Source organism: Phasianus colchicus, chromosome 17, assembly GCF_987193195.1.
Source record: "Phasianus colchicus chromosome 17, bPhaCol1.hap1.1, whole genome shotgun sequence".
NCBI lineage: Eukaryota > Metazoa > Chordata > Aves > Galliformes > Phasianidae > Phasianus > Phasianus colchicus.
Genome location: NC_143452.1, coordinates 9,547,865 through 9,566,894, shown reverse-complemented (window position 1 = coordinate 9,566,894; position 19,030 = coordinate 9,547,865). Strand labels below are relative to the sequence as shown.

The window sequence follows — 19,030 nt, the reverse complement described above, 5'->3', positions numbered from 1 at the left end:
TACCACCCAAGATTTGCTTCTTTCTTACAGTGCTGTGAACGAATGCTTTGGGAAGGCAGTCCTGTGTGTTACATAGCCCACAACAGCCTATGATTAAAACTTGTGATGGTCTCTCATTGAGACCCGTGCTGAGGGATCTGCTGCAGGTTCTGGGTTGGCATTTTCCATAACTGATGTTTCACAGGAGGTGGTGATTTAATTCTGCTGAAGCCATATATTTTTCTGTAGGTCTCTCAGAACAGTTAATGAGATCAGTTACCCCAAAGAGCCAGGGCTGTAGCAGCTCAGAATTGTCAAACTGTAAGCAAGCGTAAAAGGCTGAAGAGTGAAGCCTATGGAAATGGTGTGGCACCATGCTGGCCTGTCTACTGAGGGCACTTTCATTGTGAGAGGGATTCCCTTTGTGTCAGCTCTGGAGATGCTCACCCAGCCAAGGAGACCAGAGCCCAGCTCAGCTCATGGGAGAGGCAGAAGATGAAAGATGTGTAACCTTTACATCCCAGCCTCCCCTAGGGCTCTGTTCACACTCCTCCTCCTGCCTGTTTCTTTGAGCTGATTTCTGTGAGCTGTATCTTAATCAGGATGTTAATTTTAACCTTTTCTTGAAGGATTATCTTCCACTCTGCTTCGTTCCCAGAAATGCTGGCTCCCTATGGGCATGTCCTCTTACCTCATGTTCTTCACCTTCAAACTTTCCCATGTCACAGAGGTCTTCACGGTTTTGCAGTGCTGCTTTTTTCTAATGGTGCAGACAGAAACCTGGATACAGGGAGTGATTCAGCCCTGGTAAAGCTTGTCCTGGCACCAGGCTGAAAGGCTGGGAGTGGTGGCAGGGGTGTCCCAGTGCTTTGTGAAGCCATGGGGAAGCTAACAGGGCAGGTGGTGAAAGGAAGTTCTGCTTTGCTAGAAACCAAGGCGGTGTCTGTGCTGCTTTCCAGGCACAGCTGCCGTGACTCATGGGATTAGATCACAGATCTGCCTAAGCAACAGCTTTTGAAGCTCATCTTCTAATTTAGATGATTCGTTCGTTTCTCGGAGTGTTTTCTGAGAGTCTGCCTCTCTGCTGTTTCTCGGAGAGGTTTTTCAGTGTTGCTGTGATGTCTTTCTCTCCCAGCCCTGGAGCAGCTGGGTGCAGCCACGAGGACAGGGCTGTGCTGGCATGGTGATGCAGGGTGGTGAGGACAGGACCCCAGGGTGATGCCCGCATGGATTGTCTTTGCCTCAAGAAGCGTCTGAGCAAGAGCTGCTGACGGCTTGCAGGCAGAGTTAATGTTCCCCGTGTGGGCTTTTTGTAGGCAGTAAGACAGATGTCAGCCTCCTGGAGCCACAGGTGGCTTCTCCTTGATGAGCAGAATTGCTCCTGCCACAGAGTGATGTTGCAGCATGGCAACAATGTGGTTCAAAATAGAAACTTGTCCAATTGTGCGCACAGATGGATGCAGAAAACAAGGGGAAGCGGTGAGGAGCCTGTTAGCTTGGAAAGAGTCTTTGCTTTCTCAGTACCCACTTAAGACTTCTGACAAATGACATTCTGATTCTGAGCTTCAAAGCAAGAGAAGGCTGTGAAAAGCAGATTGTCTACCATGGAAAGAAGAAATGGTTCTAGGTTAGTGATGCACGTCTGCTCACGCTTTTTGCTGTGGGAAAGATTGCTTTGCACCCCTAGCCCCCCTCCCATCCACTGTGTGTGGGTAACCCATGCCCTTGTGCTGCTTCAACCTGCATGCTCCTCCCCATCCCCATTGCAGCAGTGCTTACTGTTTAAATGAGGAAAAACCATCTGCTCGTCAAATCTCCTGGTGGAAACTGTTCAGGAACGATGTTAAAAGAAAAAAATACAGTTCTGTGGTAGCGATGTTTTCAAATGGGTGCTTTCCTTTTTTTCCCATTGACTATCGCTGTCTTATTAAGTACCAGTTACTAATTAGCCTTCATGTCTCATTAAAATCGTAGTGGTTTTTTTTTTTTACCTACTGAAAATTGCAAATAGCCTTTATTCTGGTCTTTAATGCATGTTGATTGAAGTATTTATTGAATGCCACTTATGCAGCTCTGTGGCTGCATTCATTTTCTTCTTAAGACATTTACTAAACCGTTGCTTAGAATTACTCCAACCCATCTGGCCTATTAAGTGTTTGTGCAGAGTGTACCCAATTTTTCCCATCCACTTCCTCAATTAATACTGAATATTCAAGAGAACAATGTTTTGTTTTTTTTCCTCCCTGCCGTCTGATCTTTCTGCCACCTATTGTGGTGTATTTGGGTAGGGCTGCTGCTCTAGCAATGGATCTCAAGGGATGGATGTTGGGTTGGAGGTGAGGGCGGTGGACTCAGTTCTGTGCAGTGATCTCAGCAGGCAGATGGCCCCGTGAATGGGCACCTTCAAAGACAAAATAAGTTATTCATGCATAGTAGGAGAGGATGTCCTGAAGGCAGGGGATTGAAATCCGCCCCACTGGCTGTCAGCTCTGGAAGCGGCCCCAAATCCTGAGCAGGAGGAGGTTAGAAGGGATTAGGAATGAGCTCTGCTGGCAGGGCTTTGTGGGGAAGCACTTGTACAAAACCTGCCGGCATTAGGCATGACAGCAACATGATTTTACTTCTGTAGTCATCTGCACAAACAAAAATGAGAACAGAACATGTCACTTGCTTTTGGTGATTATCCAAAGCAGGCTGAACCTGGTGCCAGCAGCAAAATCGGGGCTAAGAATGAATGTAAATGGCAGTAAAATATTCACAGCGGGGTTGAGGGCAGAAAGTAGCTATTAGCTCTGAACGAGATCTGCAGTAAGTCAGGATCTGCCTTTGTAGCTCTTCCTGTCATGTAGGAAAAGGTGCTTCCTGGCCCATCCCAGCTGTAAATCTGTCTGTTTGGAGGCAGTTTAAGTTTGTCTGGAGCTTTGTTCCTTAGCTGGGAGTGGGGCGGGGTCCTCCAGATGCCCTTTCCTTCTGCAACTCTGCAGACCAGAGGCTGATGGAGCTATTGGCAGCTTGTCTTAATGAGAGAACTGCAAGCGTGAAGCAAAATCAATGTTTGAGCACTTGGTAGAAACTGTGCATTTTGCCTGTTTGTAGACAGACCTTAGCAGGAACAGGGAAGAATCAAACCAGAACAATTAAAGCAAATATTCCAGTACATCACCAGTGAGTCTGCAACCTGAACCAAAGCACTGCTAAGTGGATCCTTCAGTCCCAGGACACATTGGGTGATGAGCAGCTGGGACAGAAGCGTGCAGAAATGAAACAAAAGTGGCACAGGATGGCCATCATTCCCAGACCTGTCTCACTGATGGATGCATCCAGATGAGATGAAGCCTGTCAGAGCCACTGAATGGTTTTAAGGCACTGCTCAACTCGAGCACAGGGAATATTTAAGTATCTTAAAGGCTTGACTTCAGGCATCTCAATTTCTGTGTCGTCGTGGCACATTTATCTCCTCTTGGGAAAGGAATGGAGCTGAACTGCCTCGCTCATCATTGTGGGGTGTCTGGGGAGAGGAGGGGGTCAGTGGCAGAGCACTGAGCCTTGGGCTCCTGCTGGCTGTGAGCACATCCTTGTGGACCCCGAGTGTCTGATGGGAGAATGATTTCCTCTTCTCCTCCTTCAGCCATTTGTCTTTAGTCCTGAACTCCTGAGTGATCTGTTTAGATACTTTATTTTTATTTTTTTTATGACTTACCCTAATAGAGCCCAGAGCATTTTCTTGACTCTTTTGGGATGCCCACACCCCTGTGGAAGTGGAGGGCAGGTGGATGTGCTGTAAAGCTGCATCTCCCATCTTCCCTGGGACCATGGGTGGGAAACAACAGGAGGATCTGCTTTTGTGTGGCTGCTACAGCACTGCCAATGCAAACCTGGTGTCTTGTTTCTTATTCCTGTCTGAATACAGGCTGTTCTGAAGGTGCAAGGATGCTACAGGAAACAGCAAGGTGGAGAAACAGAAAAATGCATTATTGGCACGATGACCCTTGGTGGGCTACTGTGAGGAGCCATGTTGGGACTGATCATGGGATGGGTGAGGAGGTGGCTTTATACTGAGCAAACTGCAGCTTTGGGGTCCATGTGAACCTTCAGCTGGTGTTGCAGTGCTGTCAGCCCTCAGCTTCTGCCATGCATCCTAATGGTGGACGCTTTTCTTAGCTTGTCTCGTCTCAGCTTGATTGAGGGAAACCAAAGGGAGACAGGGCGTCACAAAGCTGTATATGGGTGCCTGCATGCACTTATCAGTGTAAACACAGTGTATGAAATTTATATTGATCCAAACAAGGCTGCAGAAATGCAAATCAGCCGTATCCTGCTTCATTACCATGCTTCAAAACCTGCCCTGCTGCTATCAGTGGAAGCAGCATCTCCCCTGGGCTGTGTGCTGCTGCGTCCCTATGGGCCCCAGGGCTGCTATGGGGAAAATCTCAGATTCTGGCCAAGATTGTTACTTTACATTTGTGATGGAGTTGGGGACTCCATTTCACTGTGCATGGGGAAAATCCTGCCAGGACAGGACCCTGCTCGTGGCTCTGGTGATGCTCTGAGATGTGTCACCCACTGGTGGGAGCACTGACCCCAGCCATGTGTTGCCATGTACCTCTGTGTCTGTGTGCTCTTCTCATGGCATTCCTTTGGTGAAAATACAATGAGAAAGAAGGAGAGAGAAACCCTCAAGCTCTGCGGTAGAGATGGGATCTGTGTGCTTTGGGGGCAGTGGCACTCTGTAGCTCTTACCCCATTGCTTTTCCTTTATGAGCAGAGCCCGAGCATCTCCTTCCCTGCAAGCTGCCTGCTGCAAGCCACTCCTGCTGCCCCGTGTTACCAATGGGCACCAGTAAAGCAATGCTGAGCCACGGTGCAACTGCAGAGCTTTGTGGAAATTCATTTTTTTTTCCTTCCCAAAATAGCAGAGACAGCGTTTAGCAGTAATAATACCTGCTGGAATCGGAGTGACTGACAACAGCATCTCCTGGTGAGAGACACGAGTGCGGTGTTTCAGACAAAAGGAGACATTTCCATGCCTTCCAGAACTGCAACCTGTATTTTGCAAGTTAAATTGCTCTGATCTGATTGAAATCCACACGGCTGTGAGCTTTGTAGTTAGTGACACACTGCTCCAAATTACACACCCGATACTTTTGAAATTTCTAAATTACTCACCTATTAGAAATTAATCCTTGAGAAGGGCAAACACTCAGTGTGCTGACAGGTTGAGCGTTTGCTGCCACCCCCCTCAATAATTAAGAACTTTGCTTAATAGGTGTAAAGAGGAGCACAGCAAAGCATCGAGTGAGGCACTTTCCCAGTTTGACGTGGAGAATAAGCTTCCATTCTGTAATGTGTGCTAAGGACTTGTGATGGAGAGCCCTACTCCATCTGAGCTGGGGGATCCTGGGTGTCTTCTCCCACCTCTGCTGTGCGGTGTCTCCCCGTGCTCACCAAGGCAACAGAAAGCAATGCAATCATGAGGATGACTTGTTGGAGCCGTGCTGCAAAGCAGGTACAGGTGACATGCTATGCATCACATATTGCAATGCAAACATTCAGTTTGTTTGCTCCTGTGGCATTCGCCATTGGGGTAGATCAAGCCATAATCTGCAGCCCCTCCTCATGCCACTGTGCAGGATACTGTTTGCAGCTGCAAATCCCCATTTCCCCACTTTTGGCCATTGGATTTCTGATGCCACCAGCTCTGGTGGGAGTGCTGGCTCTGAGCACCACGTCTGTGTCCCTGGGCACTGCCTGCAGCCCCTTGAGTGTCCCCTGGCTGTTCTGCATCTGCTGTGCAGTGGGAAATCCCTGCAGATGCAAAGCAACAGACACATCTCCGTGCCATGCTTGTGTGAGCTGCAGTGCAGTAATTCGTATGACAAGGTGTGAGCAGTGATGGTGTCCTGGGATCCTGGCAGCTCAATTTGCCTGCAGGGTTGGGTGGAGGGGAGGCTGCTTCCTTCCATGTTGCTCCCATCTGAAGGGCTGCAGGGGGGATGCTGCTCCCTGGCTCCTACACCATTCCCATTGGTGCTGGATTTGGTGGATTTGCTCCTGATGTGCTCTGTCCCCTTCCTTTGGTTGTTCCTTGCAAGCACAGCAATTAAAATGGGCCTTTTGGTGAGAAGTGCTGCAAGAAAGATGAAACATTTTCCTCTTCTCTAATCAAAGTTTAAGCTTTTATTAACCCAAAGTCGTACCTGGGATGAGCAAATATACAGAGAGTGCAAATCTGCTTATTGCAGCATGACTGCAAGCCCAGTTGGCCTTGCCCAGTGCATAGATTTCAGCAGCAGCTGCATCAGGTGGACTTGTAGGCATGTGCATGGTGCACCAACCCAAACTTGTGTGCTCAAAGACGTGGGGTGTGCTGAGCTTTCCACGTGGAGCTGTCAGAATCGGTGGGCTCAGTCGCTGCTGTTGAAATGAGAGATAACATTTTGTCCTTCCCTGGGTTTTATTTTAAATGCTTGAGACAAATATGGAACGTTTGGCAGCTCTCTGGAGGGGAGCTGCCTCTGAGGAAGCCTAGCTTCTAATGAGGGGTGTACATGACAGCTGTCTGTCTCTGCATTTTATACGGCTGCTCATCAACTTAATGGCAATAAATGAACTCCCAGGTGGTATTAGCAGCATCTCTGGGATCTCTCTGCATTAGGAGCTGCTTGGGGAGCTGGCTTTGGCTTCTTTTTGTTGTTTTTCTTTTTTTTTTTTTTTGTCTTGGTTTTCAGGCTTTTAAAATAGCCTCTGTTTGCCCTGCAGCTCCCAGGATGGATGGGTTGCGCGTGCGATCCGTTCCCTGAGCTTCGCTGTGCAATTGCTATAGCTCAGCCATAAAGAGGAAAAAATGTGTCTAACAAATGCACCAGCCGAAGCTGTGCCTTGTATAAAACCTCACCAGGTCTCCACATGAGCACTGCCCTCATTTAGACACGCAGCACCCATTCGTTGGGCTCAAGCTGTACCTCGTGGCAGTGCAGAAATTGGGGCGGGGGGCACCTGTGTGGGGCAGGATCCCCATATGGGTGGGTTTGGGGGAGCAGATCTGCACAGGCTGCCCTGAGGCTCTGGGAGAAGCAGCAAAAACAGAGTGACGACGGCTGACTCATGCCTGGTGCTGGGACTTGCCATGTGTTGTAATCAGCGAGAAATGCTTTGCCTGTGGTATCATTTTCTTTAAATATATCATTAGGGAAAATGACAGCCCAAATGGTGGGAGGATGCTAATGACTGTGGAGTGGCAGACGTTGCAGAAAAGAGTTTTCTGCAAACACATCACAGGTGGGAGCGCAGGGGGAGGTGAGGAGACAGAGGGGCACATGGTGCTCCCTTCAGCCCCAGCACTGCCCTGCTCCTTCCTATGGCTTTGGAGATCCCAACCCTATTGGAGATCCCAACCCTATTGGAGATCCCAACCCTATTGGAGATCCCAACCCTATTGGAGATCCCAACCCTATTGGAGATCCCAACCCTATTGGAGATCCCAACCCTATTGGAGATCCCAACCCTATTGGAGATCCCAACCCTATTGGAGATCCCAACCCTATTGGAGATCCCCATGGTGCCCAGGGCTGCTGGAACAAAGCTCCCAGTGTTCCCTTCTACCCCCATGCCAGATGTCTTCCCTCTCTCCATTTATTGCAAGGAAGGACACCAAGGAACAAGGTGTGTTTGGAGCTTTGTCTTTTATCTCTCTTCTGTTCTCAAAATCCTAGGTTTGGGCTGCATCTCTGTAAGAAATAATAAAAAAGGATGACCTTTAATTTCCACCAAACAGTCTGCAGTTCCCAGCGATGCTACGCAAACTGTGTTTTCTGCTAGATAAAGGTCTTCTGCCTTGTACTTCAGAGGCACCGAGCTGGACTTTAATTTTTTTTTTTCTGAAGTTCTTCTTCTCCAAGAGCAATTAGCAAGGAGAAGGGCAGGTAATTGCCTCAGTGCTCACGCTGCTGAGGTCGGGTGCTGAGCAGCCACGTGGAGCCCTGCGATGCCCTTTGCATCAAAAGCACAGAGCGGAGTGGAGCTCTCCTTTGAAGGAAGGGCTCTGCAGAAATGGAACTTCTTAAACCCAGCCTGCAGCTGCCAGCCTGTCTGCTCCTCAGAAGAAGCACTGGAAGGTCCTTCCAATGCTCACACCAACCTTTGCCATTGCAGCGCCTGCCCCCTCCAAGAGAAATGCTGATGGATCTGTTGGTCTCCTTGTAATGAAACCATGCACCTCCCACGGAGGGAGCATGGGGCTGTGCTGGGTTGGTTCTTCTATGGAATCTATTCTGCATCTGGATGAGTCTGTGGGTGTTCTGTAAGTAACAGAGCCACGATGGGCATCTTGCTCATCCCCCTGCTGCTGATACACCCAGCCAAGAGCTGTGTAAGGGATTGAGTTTTTAGCTTTACTTATTTCATTGCATGTTCGTATTTCTGCTAGTGTGACATTGCTGCTGACACTGGGCTGTGATGCAGGGCAATTTTATTTCTCCATCAAAGGGAAAAGCGATGGTACCTTCCCCTAAAGTGCCCTAAAGGTTTTAGGGTAGGAGCATTGGAACCCAGCTCCCGGTGAGCTGGCACTGTGTCTCTGCCTTTGGTGGCACTGCGGGGGCTTCCTGCGAGCCCAGCAGCACGGCAGATGGAGGAGCACAGGATTTATTTACTACGATTGGGCTGGGAACATCCCCAATGCTCTGCTCTGCCAGCACAGCAGTTGGGAAGGGGAAGCACTACAAAATGGTAGGATCTGTTGACAGGCATTAAGGCTTTCTCTCCTCCCCCAGCTCTGCGTGGAAACGTGTCCAGCTTGTGGTGCTCCACGTGGGGATTTTTCCTGGGGTGAAGCAGATCCTGTTCTGTATGTGGGACCCAGAGAGGACACCGTGGCAGTTTTCTCAGTTTTTAAGTGTTTCATCCTTCAGACTTGGTGTGATGAAATGAATTGACTTGAAACAGTTTCCTTCTGAAACCTGTAGGGATTTCAGTAGAATGGCACTGAGTTGTCCTGGCTCATATGGAAGGGATGAGTTCATGGCAGGCTAAGCATTTTCTTGCCAAGGGCTGAAAAACAACCTATAATGCGAATAGTTTCATGCACTTGAGTTAATCACAACCTTCCAAAAGGTTATTTTAACATGCATCTGTGAATTAAACAACATTTCTGCAAAGCTACAAAAACTGAGGGGAAAAAAACAACAACCTACAGCACAAATTTCATGTTCCCATTTAGTAAGGCAGTCGCTGGGTATTTCTTGAACAACACTTGAAAGCCCTGAAATGGCTGCTCAGGAATGGGGCTGGCTGGTGATGGGCTCCCATTGGGAAGGGATGGTCCCCGCCTGCAGGAGCTCCTTGCTGCTCTCCTGGGCTGCAGAGTGTGGTTGAAAATGGGAGGAGAGGATGGCTGAGGTGGCCTGGGGTTGTGCCCCCATCCCTGCAGCTCCTCACACAGGTCTGATGTTGCTCCAGAGTGAGCAATGGAAAATCTGCCTTGGCTTGAGCTAAGTTGGCTTATGGCTGTAATTCCACCTTAATTTTCCCTTGGCAATTCTTCATGCTTGGCACTTGATATAGCAAGCGTGAGATGCTCTTTGAAGCAATTACAGCTATAAAGCAGGAGCGGGCTGGAATACCTGATTTAAATTCCACGTCTATTGCGAGAGGGATGGAAGCAGTCACTTGGATAGCTGCCGGCTCCTGAGTTCTGTCTTTGAGATCAGTGCAGGATCTCAGCTTTGCTTCTTGGCAGGGTGATAGTGCCACATTCCCAGCTTAATGCTGCTGCTTTTTTTTTTTTTTCCTCTTTCCTTTTTTTTTTTCCCCCAATCTTTCCACTATTTCATTTTCATTGCTGCTATGGAGCGTCAAGCACTCTGAGTAAGGGACAGCTGGGCTGATGGAATGGTGCTCTTCTTGTTGGGCAGTTTGCAGTTTGGCTAGTGAAGCTTTGCAGAGGATGCTTTGTTGGCAAGCTGGGGCAGGAGAAAACCAGAAAGATGCATGGGGTGGTGGGCTGGCTGGCTCTGAAGCTGGAAGGAATGGTTTCCTCCAGGTGCTCATTCTGGGGGAAATAATTGGTATTTGAAATACAATTTGCATCTCAGCCACTGATGGATGGATCGTATCCTTCTGCATGAGGAGCTCAGCTCCTGGCAGGAGCAAAAGTGCTTCTGGTGCTTTCAGTATTGCTGCTGTCTCATCATAGGATGTCTCCTTTCACCATGCATGTAGCTGGGGTGTAGCAACGTGGCTGCTGAGAAGATAGAAGAGGTAGAAGGCAATAGGGAAACCTATTTTAGGTGATATGTAGAAGCTCTGTCCTGAGATCTGCAGTCTGGTCATCTCTCCCATTAGTACCTGACACACATATGGGATCCTTCTGCTGCACGTTGAAGCAATGTAACCTGAAGGAATGATCATTTATAGCATTGCACTGATAGGTGAGATATAAATAAGGATGTCACAAAGTGCTTAGCAGCGGGAAACCAAAAAGGAAACTGCCACTCTGGATTTTCCTCAAGTGTCACCTATTTCTTCAACATCTCAGGCTTCCCAAGTGCTTAAGGCAGAGGCTGAAGGTGACTTGCTGCAAGCAGCAGGAGAATGGGCACCTCTGGGGTGGGGATTGGGTAACCACAGCTTTTAGATGATGCACCTTTGCAAAGGGAATGTGCAGCTGATTTCCTCGGGTCGCTCTTGTTTGCTATTGATCTGGGAAAGAAATCAATGGACCCATCCCATGACTCACCAAAGTGAGAGCTGGTCGAATTACACGTTGTGGTACGCCTTGCTGAGATGTTTTGAATTAACAGCATTTGCTAATTGGGCAAACTCTCTACTGTCCTGCAATTAGCAGCCCTGGAAGCATGGCATCCAGCTCCCAGCCTGGAGAAGCCTTGCAAGTGACAATGAGTGACTTAGCAGATGCAGGGCACGAGGAATCCGTGTTGGAAAACAGCCAAACAAAAATCCCTGCTTACGTTTGCCTCGAGAAAAGCAGATATTCGATTAAGGTTCTCATCTCCATGTGCAATTACTGTGGTGAAAACAAACTGCCTGGTTGTCTGGGAGTGCTGATAAGTCGTGTTGCAGGGAGCAGGGATGCTGTGAAAGCCAAGAGAGCAGCGCTGGAAATGTGCATGCCTTGTGGTGTGTCAGCAGGAGGGAATCCTGCACTGCTTTCCATGCAGGGTGGCTGTGGTGACCAGTAGAGACATTGTGCAGAGGGATGAGCACGGCAAGGCTCTGGTTTTGCTGTGATTTGCAATGTCCCTTTGCCTCGGGGCAGCATCAGGGTGGGGTGATGGCAGTGGGATGGGAACAAGAGGGTGGTAGGTGCAGCAGGGCTGCCCACATTTGTTTCTCTGCAAGATGTCCCTGTTTGCACAAGCAGGTGAAGTGCTGGCAAGGTGTGCAGTAGGATTGGATTGGGATGGGGAGCCGTGCTGCAGAGCATCGCCATCAGTCCAGCCTGAGGAGGCTGTGTCTGATGGATTTCCTGGGCTTTCATTCAATTTGGAAATTAATTCTCCCATTCTCAGTTACATGAAGTAACTCTGGCACGTACCTGTGAGTGAGGCTGGGGAACCATCTAGGTACTGAGGGAGTTGCAGTGAAATTCTGAAATCCCTTAATCTTATTAGTAAGTGATGGTGTCAGCTTCCACTGCAGCAGAGTGGAGCAGTAACAGCCCTTTAATTTTCCTAAAAGGTCTGTGTAACACAATGCTGCGTTTGCTGAGCATGGTACAAATGACAGATAATTCCTTTCCAAGGAAAGCTTAAAGTTGTTTTCAAAGAAAAAAAAGAGGCTTTTTTTTTTTTCATCATTCTTCCTTATTCTCATATTGTTGAGTCCAGGCTCAGGGATGCTAAACATGAGATATTTGCAGTGTAAGAGGTGGCGAGGAGCAGCCCTATGCTGTGAGGTGTGGAGAGCTGAGTTCTTACAGCAATTGGGGGAGAAATCAGCAGCATTAAACTTCATCTGTGCTGTGCTGTCTGTGGAAGCCATGCAATGAATCAAAGGAGTGGTGACAACGTCAGGGTCCCCTTCAGGTCCTGCAGAATGGCAGCGATGCCTTTGCCTTTCTGAGATCCCTTAGCAGTGCTCCTGCCCCAGCTGGGAGCATTGTGGGGTCGGGCTGGAGGCATTTGGTGTTCATCCCACCTGTCCTGGCCTCCTTCTCCAGCTCGGAGCAATGCCTCTCTTTGCTTGGGAACACCTCAGCCTATGGCTCTGCCCCACTCTGTGTGTTTAAATGAGCAAACTCAGGGGCAGCTACAAATTTTGCCTGTCTGGAAAGATCCAGAGTGTCCTTTAGCAAAACCTCGGCAGTTCAAGCTCAAAATTTGATTCCTGTGAGCATTCCTGCAAGGAACTGAAAGCTCGAATAGAAATAACAAATGGGAAGGACTGCTCATTGTGCTTCAGAGTCAGGGGCTCTCAAAACCCATTTCAACCATATGGGGTGAATGTGGGTCTTTAGCAGCATTAGGATCAGTGTCTTCCAGCAGCAGCCTCATCTCTCTGGTTTATGAGGAGGACAGACAGGGTGTAATTGGGAGCGTGGCTCCTGCCTCTCCCCTGCAGTGCCTTTCACTTTGGGGATTATTAAGCACTCCAAGCAGACTGTGCACAAGCTATTTGTTTTGCTGTGCTTTTTCCGCTCTTTTTATTTTGTTCATTTTTTATTTACATGAGCCCTTGGGAACACAATGCTAAAAATGTTATTAAGAAGCCATTGACCACATATGCCCTGCAGATTTTTTTTTTTTTTTCCTTAATAAAAGCTGCTGCCTATTGCTTTGGAGAAAGGAAGAGCGCAAGGGGAGTTGAAAATATATTTCCTGCAAGAGTGGGTGAAGTGCTAAAGAAAAGACCTTCGGTGTGGCAGTGCCATCCCTCTGGTTCTGATAGAGCCTGGCTTTCCTCCATGCCTCAACACAAGCATTGGGTTGCAGATGGTCTGCAACGAGGGAAGTAATGGCTGGATGCTGCCCTAGCCTTGAAGGTGCCTGCTGGGCTGTGCCTTGGAAAACCGTGTGGCAGAGATGCATGCAGTAGATCTGGGATCCTTCAGCCCTCTGAGGAGGACTAAGGAACTCCAGTGCCTTCCTCCCACAGAAGCTCATGTCTTTGAGTAATTTTTTTCCCCTTTTCTCCTTCCTTCTGCTCTCAAAACACATGAGGCATTGTGCTGGGCTGGGAACCAGCTCCCTGCTGTGCCTCAGCTTCCATCCAGAGCTGCACTGACCGTACCCATAGGCAGTGCAATTAAAGTGCAATTCCTTTGATGTAATTTGGGATACTCCCCCAAAGCCACAGCTGCTGTGGGTTCACCTTTCCCCCTGCTGTGATGAGATGGTGATGGAGGATGAAGGTTGCAATACTGAGGTTAAACTCGATGATCTTTATGAGCCCATTCCAACTCAAATATTCTATCATTCTATGATGCTTTGAGGAAGAAGAGGTGCAGGTGCTGCTCAGCCAGGTACCAGTGGTGGGAGCAGTGCTGATTGCATCTCTGGAGCTGCTCTTTACCTGCAGCAGTGGGAGCTCTGCATAGAACATCTACTATTCCAGCAAGGCCTTTCATTCCCACCCAGGCTTCAGCTCTGAATATTTGATGTTGTTCTCAAACGAAAGAGTGCAAATGTTAAGATGTTTGAATGATGTTGCCCCGGGGTTCATGCATTAATGATGAGAATTATCACCATCTGAGTAGTTAGTAGTTCAGGACTTAGCAAAAGGTTAACAAAAGGTATGAAACAATTAAGCCGTGATTAACAGACAAGAGTTTCTGTAATTGCACAGCTAGGTTTTGTGGTGCTGTTTTTTTCCTTTTCTAAAGTAGAAGGAAATGCAGAGGTTCTTTCACTGAAAAAACTCAGTGGTGGTGGATGCTGGTGGCTACAGAGGAGACCAAGCAGAGCCCAGCCCTGGAACGTGGTGTAGAAATGGGCTGTACAGCCTTGTTTGTGTACACTTACGGGATGATTTGGTGCTGGGAAGTGGCAGGTTGTGTTCTGGTGCCAAAGGCTACTTAAAGGATGCATTTTCTGATGCCCAGAGTGGCAGAACCTTGTAAGCCCAGCCCTTCTTGAGGTTATTTTTGCACGGGTAAACATCTTACTGAACAGAACTTCAGTTTTCTGATACAAAGACTTCCAAAAGCAGTTTTCAGAATTCAATAAGAGTGGGACAATTAGATGAGAGCAGCAGGAAGAAGAAATTAAAAGGTTTCTACAGAAGACATGAGTTTCTGTGGGAGGGGGGAAGAGGAGGTCCTTGGTCCACCTCAAAGTGCTGGAGGACCACAGATCTGCTGCATCCAGCCAACTCATCAATCCATAAAGATCCATCAGAGGTATGGAAGAGGATAAATCACGATGAGTTTAATTATTGGATAGTGCCATGAATATTGCTGCTTGCCTCCTGGGTGTTACGAAAGGCCTTGAGAGAAGAGGCAGAGCAGTTTCCTGAGGCTGGGTTGTGTCCCTGGAGCAGCTCCCCAAAGCTCCTGGGGTCACTGCCAGGCTGTTTGTGAGCCACCAGGAATCAGGAGAGATGCTAATTCAGATTCTAAAGGGGATTAATTAGCTAAAATGGTCTTACTGTATGCAGGCTGGTAATAGCCTTGTGGGTGCAATGTTTCTGGCTTAGAGAGGTGTCTGATGGCTTTGGGAGCAGGAAGGAACCCGAAATATCAGCACATTGGTACCCGTGGTTATTTTCTTTTCTAGATATCCTATCATAGAGCAAAATGACTCCATCCCATCTTGGGATCTCCCCACACAACCTCTGCAGCCCATCTCTGCAAGACATCTCATTAGCTTCTATTTAAGAACAAAATCTGTCATTTCCATCGCTGCTTTCCTGTGTATATAAGGATGTGTAAACCAGTCCATGGGGGCTCAGGGGTCTGCTTACAGCATGGGCTGTTCTTGGGAAGGGGGGAGAACTCAGGTTTAGGGGCTGGTGTTGCTCCTCCCTGAGAGAACCTGGTGCAGACCCAGCAGTGCTGCTGGCAGGAAGCCCTGGGAAACGTGCAGGTTTGGGAACCAGGCTGTCCCAGCCTGCTGTTGGCATCCAGTATCTGCCTGTCCATAACTTCCAGCTGCTCCTTCCTGTTCACTGCCTAGTGTTCATGGGCTAGCAGTCAGTAATCCTCCTCCACCCACTCCATGCTGGTGCTTTGCTTGGTTTTTGTTCCCTTTCCGAAGCCTCAACACAAAAGTTCCAACCAAACCCATTTCAACCCATATTTCCCACCCCAGTGGCATTGTAGGGCTGCAGAGCATTTTTTGTTCTGCCATTTAGGGCAGTGTCCTTCAGGTCCTTTGCTCGTGACAGCACGTGGCGAGGACAGAGAAATGCATAAAATCAGAAGATACACCAGAAGCATGGCCACAAATCATCCTGCTCCTCCTGGTAGAAGAGTTAACTATTGAAGAAAATTGGGCAATCAGTGTTGCTGCCAGTTGTACAGTGCTTTCAGATAGACAAGGTGGCAGAGCTAATTTTCAATCCTACTGGGATGGAGAAAGCTGTAAATTACCAGGGATGGAAAATGCCACAATAGAGAGATGAACAGAGGAGAGGGGAAAATTGGTTTTTTCCCTTGAAAGATTTCAGTGCTACAGCATCATAGAGTATCCTGAGTTGGAAGGGACCCACGAGGATCACAGAGTCCACCCTCGGCCCCCCCAAAGCACCACCCAAACCTTATGGCTGAGAGCAGTGTCCCAACGCTCCCTGAGCATCTGAGGGCAGAGCACTGTCCTAACATCCAGCCTGAGCCTCTCCCCAGGGTATTTTATATATATATTTATGTTGAACGCAGAGCAATGCTGTCAGCACTGGTTTTCACTTAGTGTCAGCCTTGTCCGATGCACTTGGGTGACAAAGCGTGCTGCATTGCCTTTACTTAATATTTGGCAGGCTCTGAGGAGAGGAATTAGCTCAATACAGATATAATTATTCCACCAGGATGATCATTTCTGTGAGGCTCCAACTGAAGTTTCCCTGAGGAATGGCCCACAGGGAGCAGGGATGGGGCTGAGCGTGAAGACGATGGCCAGATCACAGTGCCTGGGGAGAGCCTGGTCTTCCTATGGGGCTGGCAGAGGAAGGGATGGTTTATTCCCATGGCTTTTGGCCGGTGAGTGGCCTCTGCTATGAGCTCACCTGCCAGGCACGCAGCTGGGGATGCAGTGGGAACATCTTGCCAGGCTCAGGATGCTGCTGATCTCATGTGGTTCCTGCACCAAGCACGTGAGTTTCTACCATTGCTGTACATTCCATAGAAATGTTTGGGTTTTTCTTTTTTTTCTTTTCAGGGCTTGTAGTTATGCCTTGTAAATAACTGTCCATGAAATTGTGCTATTTTCTATTCCTTTGGCTGGATGATGGGGGTCAAGGAATGCTGAAGTGAAAGGAGGCCTCACACAGGGATGGGAGCAGAGGGGTTTGATTGCACGCAAGCCCTGCAGCAGGGAAGAGCATTGTTCTAGGAGCATCATTGCCCAAAACAGCACTGCAAGCACAGATCCCTGAGGTGTGAGGCTAGGAATTTGAACAGCAGCAAATTGCAGAGTCCTGGAGCTGGCCCTGAAATGGCCATCATTAACAGCAGGTTCAAAAGCAAATCTAATGGATGTTGGAGAAATAAACCTCCTTTATGCTGGGCATTTGCTGCTCAGTCCCACTGGTCCTGCAGAGCTCAGGCTGCACAGGCACGGCACTGCTCAGGTGAGTTTCTTCCTTTAAGGGTGGAGGTTTTACCTGGCAGTCCTGACAGCTAACGCGGATTTTGCTTCATGTTTAGCAATCAGAGATTTTCCTTGTCTCCTGCACAGAGAAACATTTATTCATTCCTAGGCTTTGACCTAATTCTTAGCCATAAATATTCAAATTTCTTCAAGGGAGCGGAGAAAAGATGGGAAAACAGAAGCCTTGATCAAAACGACACAGATGTGAAGCAGCCTTTAATTGATTTGCTTTTGTCAGACGTAATTAAGTCTTACATTTCATTGCAGCTCTTGGCTCCTGTTCAGATCTCAAGACGTCTTCGGTGATAAGGAGCGTTGTGGCTTCCAATGAGACCGATGGGCTCTTGCACAGGAGGCACGACATCTTCTGTTGTGTTGGCTGGAAGTAAAGCCGCGAGGCACAGCCAAAACCCAGCTTTCTGACTGCAGTAAAGTGCCAAAATGTCACTCCTCCTTCTGTGCTTCTCGCTTGAGCATTCCTTCCCTTTCTGTGCACGTTGCTTGCTTTGTGGTTCGTCAGCTGCAGGTGGGCTGTGCTGCCCACACTGCCTGATGGAGCCCGATGGATCTGCTTGAGGACGTGCTTCAATCTCACCTATATTTTATTCCTGGATATAGATTGGCTTCAGCAATATCGAGTTCTTTATTGAGCCAAGGCCCGTGCCAACGTATCAAGAGTTTGGATTCCTTTGCGCTGCTCGTTGTCCTTCAGAACTAAGCAGTGCCTTTTCCCATGTATTTGAAAGGAAAAAAAAATTCAATTTCGTAGCATGATGAAGAAGCTGGATGAATGTTTAGGGTGGGCAAAGCCCAAGGCAGTCTGTATGACGTTCTGCTACCTCCATCAGGCATAGGTCTTGCTGGAGGTGAGTGTGCAACAGGGCTGTCTTCAATAAGAGGCTCAGGATATCTAGGGAGCTTTAGCTGTGAAGGCTCCTGTAAGGTTTTCATAACTCCTGCCAAAGGAGAAAGACTTAAAAAAAAAAAAAAAAAAAAAAAAAAAAAACCTTCCTTTGCCTTGCTCTCTTTCTGTCTATTGTATTATTTAATCTCACCTTCACTCTGCAGAGTTCTTATGTGTTGAAAGGAAATGAAATCTCTGCTGTGTTATTATTGCTCTCTGCTTAGATAAATAGCGTTGTGCTGAATTCAGGGCAAGGCTCGCCAGCTTTTACCTTCTAAATATGCTGCTCTGGGCAGCGAGGCTCTAAGAGTGAAAAATGCTCTGAGGTATTGCTGAGAGATCTTCCCATCTCTGCCACTGGAACTGAATCCTTTAACAAGTAAATAAAGCTGTGGGACGTTCAGAGAAAGACACTGGGATTTGTCACCTACCTGCAATACCAAAGCAGGTGAATTTGGGTTCAGTGAGGCCATTGTAGAGATGCTTTGTCCTACTTTTTGCTTGCTGGGCCAAGAAAGCCCTTTTCCCAAGGTTTTAATCCCCAATTTGCTGACAGTGTAATGCATGGACATGCACAGACCATGGGTTTCACACAGCCTGAGCAGTGGCTCTGCTGCTCTGATAGCAGGTGTCTCAGCAGCTGCAGTGTGAAATGCTCCATAGGACAGTGCCCCTTCTCCTCACAAATGAGGACAGCAGAAGAAATTAAGCAGAATGTTTCTTCCCAATGCACTGCTCACCTGGGGTTTGTACGATCACTGATGTTGGCAAAGACCTCTCAGGTCATCAAGTTGAACCATGGATGCTCGTGAGCCAGCAGCTCTGGGCACCTTTGAGACATGGGAGGAAGGACACAAGGTCTGGATGAGCTGAGGGTTAGGAGGAAGCAGGATGGATCTCCTGAAGCTGAGCATTGGAGGAACTGCAGAATGGAGGTAACAGGGTCTTATTTGGTGCCTGGTTCTCATGGGGGGCTGTGTGTTCCAGCACTGGGATCTCACAGGTGTCACATAAGAGACCTGACATGGTGACCATCAGCTGCCATTTCCAATTGACCAATGTGATGATTCCTATTTCAGGCCACCATTCTCAGGCCCTGCTGAGGACCTGAGAACAGCCTCAGTGACAAACTCTCCCTGTGACCTCTATTTCAGCCCTCCTGGTGCTTGGCTGCTGACTCTCTGGTCCTATTCAGGTCCTTTGGAACACGCTGAGGTTGCGTTCATGGACTCTTTCATCTCTTGCTGCAGAGCACTGCTTCATGTTCTTGTGATACTTTGCTGCTTTTATGTGCCAGAGTGGTAAGGATACTAGGTAAATGTGAAAGATATTAAATTAATTCACTGTTTTTTAATTGAAGAAGAAAGAATGAGGGATGGTGATCCCT

At 48.2% G+C, this 19,030-nt stretch overlaps 1 protein-coding gene across 1 annotated transcript in view; it reads left to right on the top strand.

Moving 5' to 3' along the window:
- The window catches only part of OPRL1 (opioid related nociceptin receptor 1), a 57,363-nt gene that overhangs the window by 11,408 nt on the left and 26,925 nt on the right, over window positions 1-19,030 (top strand). Inside the window, exon 4 of the mRNA XM_090152115.1 lies at window positions 3,890-18,957. The gene's annotated coding sequence lies outside the window, so the exon portion shown is untranslated. The remainder of the gene's footprint in view (window positions 1-3,889; window positions 18,958-19,030) is intronic.